Source organism: Mesoplodon densirostris, chromosome 8 (genome assembly GCF_025265405.1).
Source record: "Mesoplodon densirostris isolate mMesDen1 chromosome 8, mMesDen1 primary haplotype, whole genome shotgun sequence".
In the NCBI taxonomy this organism is placed as follows: Eukaryota; Metazoa; Chordata; class Mammalia; order Artiodactyla; family Ziphiidae; genus Mesoplodon; species Mesoplodon densirostris.
In genome coordinates, this window is record NC_082668.1 from 84,345,390 (window position 1) to 84,358,066 (window position 12,677).

The 12,677-nt window shown below is 36.0% G+C and overlaps 1 non-coding gene across 1 annotated transcript; it reads right to left on the reverse strand.

The window, feature by feature from the left end:
• Positions 1–10,547: 10,547 nt before the first annotated feature.
• LOC132495552 (U6 spliceosomal RNA) lies at positions 10,548–10,654 on the reverse strand. Its single transcript, XR_009533282.1, has one exon. It is a non-coding gene; the product is annotated as a U6 spliceosomal RNA (small nuclear RNA).
• Positions 10,655–12,677: the final 2,023 nt, after the last annotated feature.

Here is a 12,677-nt window from a genome sequence, read left to right on the forward strand (position 1 = left end):
CAACCATAAATGACTACAATTAAAAATGCTCCAAATTTGTTTGAAAATTAGGTTTTTAGATTACCTTACACCTTACATGTAGAGTTTTGTAAAATCTCTCTTGTGGCCTGCTCTAGCCTTCTGAAAACTTTATCTTTGCACAGGATGAATTCTTTTCTGAGTGAGTAATCTGACTCCTTAAAGAACAGTGTAAAACTGATAGTCATTTTGGATTGCTTTTTGGTAAAACATTTACGAGAAATAATATCTGGGAAAGTATTTTAAACTTAAGTGAGGCCTATGTAATTTAGATTTATGGATTATTTGGTCTATATGACACAAGGAACAGGTGAAATTCATCTTACATAAGATAATTCAATCAAAGGTTATATACTATTATATCTATGTAGTTAAAATACTTAAGAAAACATGGCTTATAAGGATATTGAAGCTCACAATACATAAGCAAAATGAAAATGATTTTATCAGTTTATTAAAAGATTTCTTAACTATAAGTGCTATTCATTACATTTGACTATTCAATTTACTTTAGAGAAAACAACTAATTTTATTAGTTTATCATTAATTAATTAAATATGTTCATATTGATGGAGCACCTTAGTATATGTCAGGCACTATATTAGCTTTGAAAAGACAAAGATAAAAACACACAGTGCCTGTCATCAAGGAACTTACGTATAATGAAGAGAGAAATATAGTGGGTACCGTATTTTTATGCCATGTGCTCAAGGGGTGTTATTTACTTAGCTTTTAAATTCTAACCCCCATTTTGCCTAATGGCAGAAAAATAAATCCTGTCAATTCCAGGTGGACTGAGTTACTTGAGGCTTTCTCCAGTGATTTCAGGTTTATATTCTTCTCACAGGGACTGATCTCAGTCCAGGATTATGTATGGAGAAAAGCAGAGTTTGATCCCCAGCCTCCCACTTTTCTATGTGGGAATCCAGTGAGGTGTAGAATCCTGTCTGATCCCTGGGCATCATCACCCCTCCACGCAAACATCTACCAATGTGCCTTCATTCCTGTTTGGCCCCAGAAACACCATCAATTCAGTTTTGCATGACAGCATCCCCTCTTCATGACCATTAGTTACCTCAGGTTTTGTCAGCTCTTTCTCTCAGGTAACTTTTGTTCCTGTGCTTAGGGGAAGAGGGAAAACAAGCAAGTAGCGACTTTCCAGAGTCACTCTGGGCTGTAATTGGCTGACATAAGTCCCATGTCCCAGGCACCCCACACGACCATCTCTGTTCTACTGTTTCCATCCCATGAAGCATAATGTGTTCTGTGGGCTTCAGACAAATGAGGCACAATCCCTGCCACATTAGAATATTTCAACTTCTTATCTTTCTGCCTTTTTAGCTACTACTGAGCAGGCAAGCTATGTAGGGGCCCCTTATTAGAGACCCCAGTTGGGTTGGGTTCTCTTGCTTCTTCACAAGCTTCTGTTCCAGTGCCCAAAGAGTTTATCTTGGCTCTCTTCCTTTTGTGCCAGTAGTAAACTGGATCCACAAGTTTTCCTCTGAAATCTTTCCTGTCTTATACATAATGTGTTAGTTTGCTTGGGCTGCTATAAGTATCACATTGGGTAGCTCAGACCAACAGAAATTTATTGTCTCACAGTTCTGGAGGTTAGAAGTCCTAAATCAAGGTGTCAACAGGGTCATGCTCCTGAAAACTGTAGGGATCCTCCCTTGTGTCTTTCAAGCTTCTGGTAGCCCAGACATTCCTTGTGACAGTATAGTTCCAATCTCTGTCTCTGGTCTTTCCATAGTGTTCTCCCTGCATCTCTTCACATTATCTTCCCTCTGTGCACACCTGTCTCTGTGTCCAAATTTCTCCTTTTTATAATGACACAAGTCATTTTGGATGAGGGTTGACCCTAATGACTTCATTTTAACTTGCTCATCTATATAAAGAACTTATTTCCAAATAAGGGCATATTTTGAGTCACTGGAGATTAGGATTTCAACATATTTCTTTTCTGAATGTGTGTGGAAACAATTGAACTCATAACACTTAGATTAAGACCTTTTATTTATTTATTTATTTATTTAAACATCTTTATTGGAGTATAATTGCTTTACAATGGTGTGTTAGTTTCTGCTTTATAACAAAGTGAATCAGTTATACATATACATATATCCCCATATCTCTTTGCTCTTGTGTCTCCCTCCCTCCCACCCTCCCTATCCCACCCATCTAGGTGGTCACAAAGCACCGAGCTGATCTCCCTGTGCTATGCAGCTGCTTCCCAATAGCTATCTATTTTACCTTTGGTGGTGTATATATTTCCATGCCACTCTCTCACTTTGTCACAGCTTACCCTTCCCCCTCCCCATATCCTCAGTCCATTCTCTAGTAGGTCAGCCTCTTTATTCCCATCTTGCCCCTAGGTTCTTCATGACCATTTTATTTTGTTTTTTAGATTTCATATATATGTGTTAGCATATGGTATTTGTTTTTCTCTTTCTGAGTTACTTCACTCTGTATGACAGACTCTAGGTCCATCCACCTCACTACAAATAACTCAATTTCATTTCCTTTAATGGCTGAGTAATATTCCATTTTATATATGTGCCACATCTTCTTATCCATTCATCTGTTGATGGACACTTAGGTTGCTTCCATGTCCTGGCTATTGTAAATAGAGCTGCAATGAACATGTGGTACATGACTATTTTTGAATTATGTTTTTTTCAGGGTATTTGCTCAGTAATGGGATTGTTGGGTCATACGGTTGTTCTATTTTTAGTTGTTTAAGGAACCTCCATACGGTTCTCCATAGTGGCTCTATCAATTTACATTCCCACCAACAGTGCAAGAGGGTTCCCTTTTCTCCACACTCTCTCCAGCATTTATTGTTTGTATATATATATATATATATATATATATATATATATATATATTTTTTTTTTTTTTTTTTTTTTTGCGGTACGCGGGCCTCTCACTGTTGTGGCCTCTCCTGTTGCGGAGCACAGGCTCCGGATGCGCGGGCTCAGCGGCCATGGCTCACGGGCCCAGCCACTCCGCGGCATGTGGGATCCTCCCGGACCGGGGCACGAACCCGTGTCCCCTGCATCGGCAGGCGGACTCTCAACCACTGCGCCACCAGGGAAGCCCTGTATATTTTTTTATGATGGCCATTCTGACTGGTGTGAGATGATATCGCATTGTATTTTTGATTTGCATTTCTCTAATGATTAGTGATGTTGAGCATTCTTTCATGTGTTTGTTGGCAATCTGTATATCTTCGTTGGAGAAATGTCTGTTTAGGTCTTCTGCCCATTTTTGGATTGGGTTGTTTGTTTTTTTGATATTGAGCTGCTTGTAAATTTTGGAGATTAATCCTTTGTCAGTTGCTTCATTTGCAAATATTTTCTCCCATTTTGAGTGTTGTCTTTTCATCTTGTTTATGGTTTCCTTTGCTCTGTAAAAGCTTTTAAGTTTCATTAGATCCCATTTGTTTATTTTTGTTTTTATTTCCATTTCTCTAGGAGGTGGGACATAAAATATCTTGCTGTGATTTATGTCATAGAGTGTTCTGCCTATGTTTTTTTCTAAAAGTTTGATAGTGTCTGGCCTTACATTTAGGTCTTTAATCTATTTTGAGTTTATTTTTGTGCATGGTGTTAGGGAGTGTTCTAATTTCATTCTTTTACATGTAGCTGTCCAGTTTTCCCAGCACCACTTATTGAAGAGGCTGTCTTTTCTCCACTGTATATTCTTGCCTCCTTTATCAAAGATAAGGTGACCATATGTGCATGGGTTTATCTCTGGGCTTTCTATCCTGTTCCTTTGATATATATTTCTGTTTTTCTACCAACACCATACTGTCTTGATTACTGTAGCTTTGTAGTATAGTCTGAAGTCAGGGAGCTTGATTCCTCCAGCTCCATTTTCCTTTCTCAAGATTGCTTTGGCTATTTGGGATCTTTTTTGTTTCCATACAAATTGTGAAATTTTTTGTTCTAGTTCTGTGAAAAATGCCAGTGGTAGTTTGATAGGGATTGCATTGAATATATTGATTGCTTTGGGTAGTATAGTCATTTTCACAATGTTGATTCTTCCAATCCAAGAACATGGTATATATCTCCATCTGTTTGTACATCTTTAATTTCTGACATCAGTGTCTTATAGTTTCCTGCACACAGGTCTTTTGTCTCCTTAGGTAAGTTTATTCCTAGGTATTTTATTCTTTTTGTTGCATGGTAAATGGGAGTGTTTCCTTAATTTCTCTTTCAGGTTTTTCATCATTAGTGTATAGGAATGCAAGAGATTTCTGTGCATTAATTTTGTAGCCTGCTACTCTACCACATTCATTGATTAGCTCTAGTAGTTTTCTGGTAGCATCTTTAGGATTCTCTATGTATAGTATCATGTCATCTGCAAACAGTGACAGCTTTACTTCTTCTTTTCCTATTTGGATTCCTTTTATTTCTTTTTCTTCTCTGATTGCTGTGGCTAAAACTTCCAAAACTATGTTGCATAATAATGGTGAGAGTGGGCAACCTTTTCTTGTTCCTGATCTTAGTGGAAATGGTTTCAGCTTTTCACCATTGAGGACAATGTTGGCTGTGGGTTTGTCATATATGACCTTTATTATGTCGAGGTAAGTTCCCTCTATGCCTACTTTCTGGAGGGTTTTTATCATAAATGGGTGTTGAATTTTGTCGAAAGCTTTCTCTGCATCTATTGAGATGATCATATTTTTTTTTGTTTTGTTTTTGTTTTTTTGCGGTATGTGGGCCTCTCACTGTTGTGGCCCCTCCCATTGCGGAGCACAGGCTCTGGACCCACAGGCTCAGTGGCCATGGCTCACGGGCCTAGCTGCTCCACGGCAAGTGGGATCTTCCCGGACTCGGGCACGAGCCCATGTCCCCTGCATTGGCAGGTGGACTCTCAACCACTGTGCCACCAGGGAAGCCTGATCGTATGGTTTTTTGCCTTTGGTTTGTTAACATAGTGTATCACCTTGATTGATTTGCCTATATTGAAGAATCCTTGCATTCCTGGGATAAACCCCACTTGATCATGGTGTATGATCCTTTTAATGTGCTGTTGGATTCTGTTTGCTAGTATTTTGTTGAGGATTTTTTTCATCTATGTTTATCAGTGATATTGGCCTGTAGTTTTCTTTCTTTGTGACATCTTTGTCTGGTTTTGGTATCAGGGTGATGGTAGCCTCATAGAATGAGTTTGGGAGTGTTCCTCCCTCTGCTATATTTTGGAAGAGTTTGAGAAGGATAGGTGTGAACTCTTCTCTAAATGTTTGATAGAATTCGCCTGTGAAGCCATCAGTTTCTGGGCCTTTGTTTGTTGGAAGATTTTTAATCACAGTTTCAATATCAGTGCTTGTGATTGGTCTGTTCATATTTTCTATTTCTTCCTGGTTCAGTCTCAGAAGGTTGTGCATTTCTCAGAATTTTTCCATTTCTTCCAGTTTGTCCATTTTATTGGCATATAGCTGCTTGTAGTAATGTCTCATGATCCTTTGTATTTCTGCAGTGTCAGTTGTTACTTATCCTTTTTCATTTCTAATTCTGTTGATTTGAGTCTTCTCCCTTTTTTTCTTGATGAGTCTTGCTAATGGTTTATCAATTTTGTTTATGTTCTCAAAGAAGCAGCTTTTAGTTTTATTGAGCTTTGCTATTGTTTCCTTCATTTCTTTTTCATTTATTTCTGATCTGATCTTTATGATTTCTTTCCTTCTGTGAACTTTTTTTTTTCTTTTGTTCTTCTTTCTGTAATTGCTTTAGGTGTAAGTTTAGGTTGTTTATTTGAGATGTTTCTTATTTCTTAAGGTAGGATTGTATTGCTATAAACTTCCCTCTTAGAAGTTCTTTTGCTGCATCTCATAGGTTTTGGGTCATCGTGTCTCCATTGCCATTTGTTTCTAGGTATTTTTTAATTTCCTCTTTGATTTCTTCAGTGATCACTTCGTTATTAAGTAGTGTATTGTTTAGCCTCCATGTGTTTGTATTTTTTACAGCTCTTTTCCTGTAATTGATATCTAGTCTCATAGCATTGCGGTCAGAAAAGATACTTGATATGATTTCAATTTTCTTAAATTTACCAAGGCTTGATTTTGACCCAAGATATGATCTATCCTGGAGAATGTTCCATGAGCACTTGAGAAGAAAGTGTATTCTGTTGTTTTAGTATGGAATGTCCTAAAAATATCAGTTAAGTCCATCTTGTTTAATGTATCATTTAAAGCTTGTGTTTCCTTATTTATTTTCATTTTGGATGATCTGTCCATTGTTGAAAGTAGGGTGTTAAAGTCCCCTACTATGATTGTGTTACTGTTGATTTCTCCTTTTATGGCTGTTAGTAGTTGCCTTAGGTACTGAGGTGCGCCTATGTTGGGTGCATAAATATTTACAATTGTTATCTTCTTCTTGGATTGATCCCTTGATCATTATGTAGTGTCCTTCCTTGTCTCTTGTAATAGTCTTTGTTTTAAAGTCTATTTTGTCTGATGTGAGAATTGCTACTCCAGCTTTCTTTTGATTTCCATTTGCATGGAATATCTTTTTCCATCCCCTCACTTTCAGTCTGTATGTTTCCCTAGGTCTGAAGTGGGTCTCTTGTAGACAGCATATACACAGGAGATTAAGACCTTTTAAATTTAAAACACAAGAATCTGATGATTCTTTTTTCTGTTTCCCATGACAATTCCAGTTAGGGAATAATAGCCTTGATATCTGGCCAGAATTTTGGGGGAGGGCTGCAGAAAGAGCCTCTGGTAATAGTGAAGAAATTTAATAACAACAATAAAAAAAATATTTATTTAGTACTATGTGCCAGATGTTATTTTATGCATTTTGCATATATTCATTTAACCCTCACCCATAGAAGGTATTATTACTTGCATTTTACAGGTGAAACAATGAAATATCGAAAGAAGTAAAAGCACGTCAGTTAGTACTTCACATATCTTAACGTCACAGGCAATTATAAGCTAGTAAGATAACTGCTATGATACAAATATGCACCAAGTGCTGGAGGAGCATAAAGGAAATGAACTTCTACTAATTTAGTCCACTGCTATGCACAAATTCAGTGAAAATTCAAGACAATTTACCGTTTTGCTGTGTAAGTTTTCTGTCATGAGATATTTCTATTTTCTAGGAACTTTTACCTTTTTCTCTTGTCACAGCCAAATTATCCCTTCACTAAATGCTCATTAACTCTGCCAGTCCTTAGCGCTCCATACTAATTTCTCCACTAGTAATGGTACTTAGAAGCATATTCATTCTGATGCCCACTTTTGGGTATCTATATGCTCAAGATATTTCCTGGTAGTATTTTCTGGGGAACTGATCTTTTTAGGTGATTCTAGGCTGTATGTGTGTGTGTGTGTGTGCTTTAAAGTATAAACTATTCTTAGGACAATGAGGGATAATTATAATGGAATGAAATTGGGGGAAGAAAAAGAAAAGCAATTAAGTTCTATAACAAATAAACAAATGGAATTATAAAAAATTTAACCGAATTATATAATTATAATAAGTATGAATTACAAATATGAATTATACTAAATTTAACAGATAGAATTCATACATTATCATGGAAATATTTGTCTTATCTGATTCACATAGTCATTACTAATATTTTTAATTCTTCCACTAGATCTGTTGAGTAACAATTATTATTCCAAATATCCAAACCTGATTTAGCAATTCTCTGTTAAAGTTTCCTAGATATCTGCCTCTCATTACCTTCCTCCCCTACCTTAGTATTTGGAATGGTGGTTCCCTGGGCATAGACCAAACATAAAAACTAATAAATCTGAAAAATCAAGACAATGCATGGAGCTAAGATAAATATGTGAATACTATATTTAATATCCTAGATGCATCTATGAAGTGAGAGTAGGATACCTTGGGGGAATAATAAAATATATAAAGAGCTCTCATAAATTTTATATATCATAGATAAAGCAGGGGAAAATCATTCAACAGTTTGGAAGAAAATAAAGACATCTTTTAGAAAGTTGAGCAAAACACAAAGATATAAAAATGTGATAGAAAAAAGAAAAGTTAGAGTATCAGTCCCTAAAGTAAAATAACAAGTAGATATAGTACAAGACAAATTTCCAGAAATGAAAAGGCTCACCAAATGTTCACTTGATGAAAAAGAACACACATTGAGGGCTTCCCTGATGGCGCAGTGGTTGAGAGTCCGCCTGCTGATGCAGGGGACACAGGTTCGTGCCCCAGTCCAGGGAGATCCCACATGCCGTGGAGCGGCTGGGCCCATGAGCCATGGCCGCTGAGCCTGTGCGTCCGGAGCCTGTGCTCCGCAACGGGAGAGGCCACAACAGTGAGAGGCCCGCGTATAGCAAAAAAAAAAAAAAAAAAAGAAGAAGAAAAAAAAGAATACACATTGAGATGCATTATAAAATTTCAGAACATCAAAGATAAAAAGAACAAACAAGAATCAGATCACCATCAGACTTATTAACAATAACTGTTGGTAGGAAGCAAGGAAGAAAGGCCATCAAAATATGTAGGGGTATAGTTTTATTCCCAGCCAAGCTGGAAAATCAAATAAATCTTGTATGAGAAGCAAAAAAAAGGTATTTCTGATTATCTAAACTCTGAAATTTTAACCCCTCTATATCCTTTTTTAATAAGTTATTTGAGCATACACCCCAGCCAAGAAAGAAAAAAAATAGGGAGGGAAGAGAGGAAGGAAGGAAGGAAGGAAGGAAGGTCAAGGAAGAGAAAGACATGACATCGAGAAAACATCCAAGAATCTGCCTAGTTGGGTAAGAATATTCTATCCCAGGATAACATTTTTGTGGAGGCTGAAAATGCTATTAGTCCACGTTGTAAGATGAAAACAAAGGAACATCCACAAAAGAAACCTAATTTAAGTATCCAACATAAATGGGATGATTAATTCTTTTTTGTTAGCCTGTTGATGTGATGGATTGCATTAACTGTTTTTTTTTTAAATGCTTTTTTATTGTGGTAAAAGTTACATAATATAAAACATACTGCTTTAACCATATTTAACCGTACAGTTCAGTGTCACTAAGTGCATTCGCATTGTTGTGCAACTCTCACCATCATCCATCTCCCAAATTTTTCACTTTCCTAAACTGAAACTCTGTCCCCTTTAAACATTAACTCCCCATTCGCCCTCCCTCCCACCCACTGGCCCCCGGCCCCTGGCATCTACCCATGTACTTTCTGACTCCATGAATTTGACGATTCTAGGTACGCCGTATAAGTGGAATCAAACAGTATTTGTCTGCACCTAATATATATTGGAATACATTTTGCATTACTTGATTTTTGAATGTTGAACCAATCTGGACCACATTTTAATGACTGATTTGAACTAAGTGAGGACAATGAATGATAATTATTGTGGCAATATACCTCATAACAAAGAGAAAATAAATGAATATCCACAAAGAAACCTTTACCTGTTGTTTCTAAAGAAATTCTTTTATGTGTGCAGGGTTTATCATTTTAAATACAAAAAAGAAAAAGGAAAAGTGACCAGAGGGTGGTATCATTTTCTATAATTCCTAGCTTCATTGTGGCTTTTGGGCTTTCCTTCTGCAGATGGAATGACAGATGAACTTCAGGTCTTCAGGCAGTGGATCTTGAGGTTTAGGTGAAATAAATACTATCTACAAATATAGGGCTTCTGGAACCTCAATGGTATCTGACCATGCTTTGTAAACATATTATATGTGCATATTAACTGTGCATAAATCACAAAAATTCAGAGTTAGAATAGAGCTATAACCTCCAGTTAGGACCTTTGAGTTGGTCTCTATTCCTTCAGCCTCTAGTTCCTTGAGATCTTTGGAAACTTTGTGGGTAGAACTATAACTTTACTTGGCTCTAATTTGATATCATAAGCATCATAACCAAATAATGCTTTTTCATAAAATCTATAAACTTCATGAAAAAATTCACAGACACAAGCCTCATTTTCCTGTTTCCTAGACCATTATTTTCAAAACAGTGTTTAGAGGAACACTCTTGTCCTGCTGGTACCACTCTATACCCACCAGAATGGCTAAAATTTTAAAAGGCTGCTAATACTAGTGTATTATAGCAGTATATGATCTGCAGTACATGAGTGTAAACTCTCATATACTGCTGATCAGAATGTAAATTATTGTTGCAGAAACCTGCAGAGTTTCTGCTGAAAAATCAGCTGATAACCTTAAGGGCATTCCCTTGTATGTTATTTGTTGCTTTTCCCTTGATGCTTTTATTTATTTTTAATTTTTTAATTTTTTTAACATCTTTATTGGAGTATAATTGCTTTACAATGGTGTGTTAGTTTCTGCTTTATAACAAAGTCAATCAGTTATACATATACATATGTCCCCATATCTCTTCCCTCTTGCTCCCTTGCTGCTTTTAATATGTTTTCTTTGTCTTTAATTTTGGTCAGTTTGATTAATATGTGTCTTGGCATGTTCCTCCTTGGGTTTATCTTGTATGGGACTCTATGCTTCCTGGACTTGAGTGTTTCTTTTCTCATGTTAAGGAAGTTTTCGGCTATACTCTTGTAAAAATACGGAACACTTCACAAATTTGCGTGTCATCCTTGCACAGGGGCCATGCTAATCTTCTCTGTATTGTTCCATTTTTAGTATATGTGCTGCCGAAGCAAGCACCAAAATGTAAATGAGTATAACCACTTTGAAAACCTATTTGGCATCATCAGCTAAAGCTGAGCATAAGCATACCCTGCACACTAATGAGTTCTGCTCTTAGGTATGTACTTGTTAGACATGTGTGCAGGTATACAAGAATGTCTGTAGCAACATGAGTGAAAACAGTTCCAACAAGAAATAATCCAAAGAGCCATCAATAGGAGAATGGATAAAAGAATTATGGTATGTTCTTGATATATAATACTGTACAGAGATGAAAATGAAAGAACCACAGCAACTCCCTGAAACCTAATGAATTTCACAAATATAACATTGAGCAGAAAGACGGTAGACACACATAAACAAAACATTTTGATTCTTATTATTACATTTTAAATCAGGTAAAATGAACACTAATATTAGAAGTAAGAATAGTGAATCCTCTTGAGATAATGTAATCTTTGGCAAGGATTAGTTGAGACTGGGGCCATTCTGGAGGCTGGTAGATGCTGTTTTTTCACCTGGGTGGCAGTAACACAGGAATTCACTTCATAATAATTCATTGGGCCAGACATTTATGTGTGATATACTGAGATTAAAAAAAAAGATACATCAAGGGTTTGACAGCTGTCATGTTTCAGGGGAAGAAGGGAATGAAGCGTAAATGTATGGATATTTCAGGATTTGCTCTGTATATTTCTGTTCTGTTTGAACCTTGTACAATTATATATGTGTGCATTAGTAGTGCAATTTAAAAATACATTTAAAATATTAAAAATACACTAAATGTGTACCTTCATACTGTTTATATTTATTTATTCCTCAGTTGTTCCCTTTTAAAGTTGAGTTTAGAATAGATCTTTCTGCTATTCAAAGAGATCCTGGAATATGTCTTTTTCCAAAAGGTCTTATTCATGCTGATACTCAGCTTCCATGCTTCTGTCTTTAGTCACCTTAATAGTAAAGTTAGCTGCCACTGTGCTTGCATTTATTTTTATTAATTATTATTATTTTATCAAAACATAAATTAATTTACATTTTGTTTTCTGTCCCTTTACACCTCTGTAGTCCATTTTCGATCAGAATCTCCTGCTGATAAATACTGACACAAACTCACTTTTGCCCAGTGCTTGATATATAAGGCGTTGTAAATTATACAAAGGAATAATTTCTTTGTTCTGAAAGAAAATAATGAAATACTTTCATCTGGTCCATCTTTTTTTCTTTATAATATCTCTAAAAGTTGAGAAGTGTAGATATTTTTCACATCTTTTAGCTGAGAAAAATTGGTACAGAAAGACAAAAATTACATGGTGGTAAAAATTGGTCTAAAAAACAGGATTATTGTCAGTTTCAAGTCTACTCAGTAGGCAATGTGATTTTATATCAAGGACTTAAATATTCCAGATATAACAGCTGTCAAAATATTACTTAGGTGTGCTTCAGTTCAGGAATATTAAAATATTTTTTATCTTTATTATAAAAGAATAATGCAGTAAAAAATCCTCCATTTCCAGATGGTTTCCAAATATAGATTACCCTTCATGTTGTCACTATACAGCTGTGTAATTACAATTTTCTAAAAGTATCTTGGGCCACTATGCCATTTTAATTGCTATTCCCCCAGCTTGAAATTACTTTCCATTATTGCTTTTTTCATACCCATTTTCTTCCAGCACCTGCCCAGTTGCTATTTATTCTTGAAGACTCAGTTAGGATAATGAACTTGATATCCTGCTCTGCTCTCCCCATAAATGACTTATATACCCTCCTCTGCATTCCCCAGATTATGGGTAGCACTATATTATATGGTTGTACTATATTATGTCATATTATACGGTAGTATTTTTCATACTACACTATACATTTTGGCTTATTTGTTTCCAATCATCCTCTTCAACACTCTCCTAAACAGACTATGAGTTTCTTGAGAGCAAGTACTCTACTTTTTTATATCCTTTTCTTTGTTACTTAACACAATGTCTGGCAGGGAGTAGGTATTCAATAAGTACCTGTTATGCATAGGATGGTATTGTATCACTAT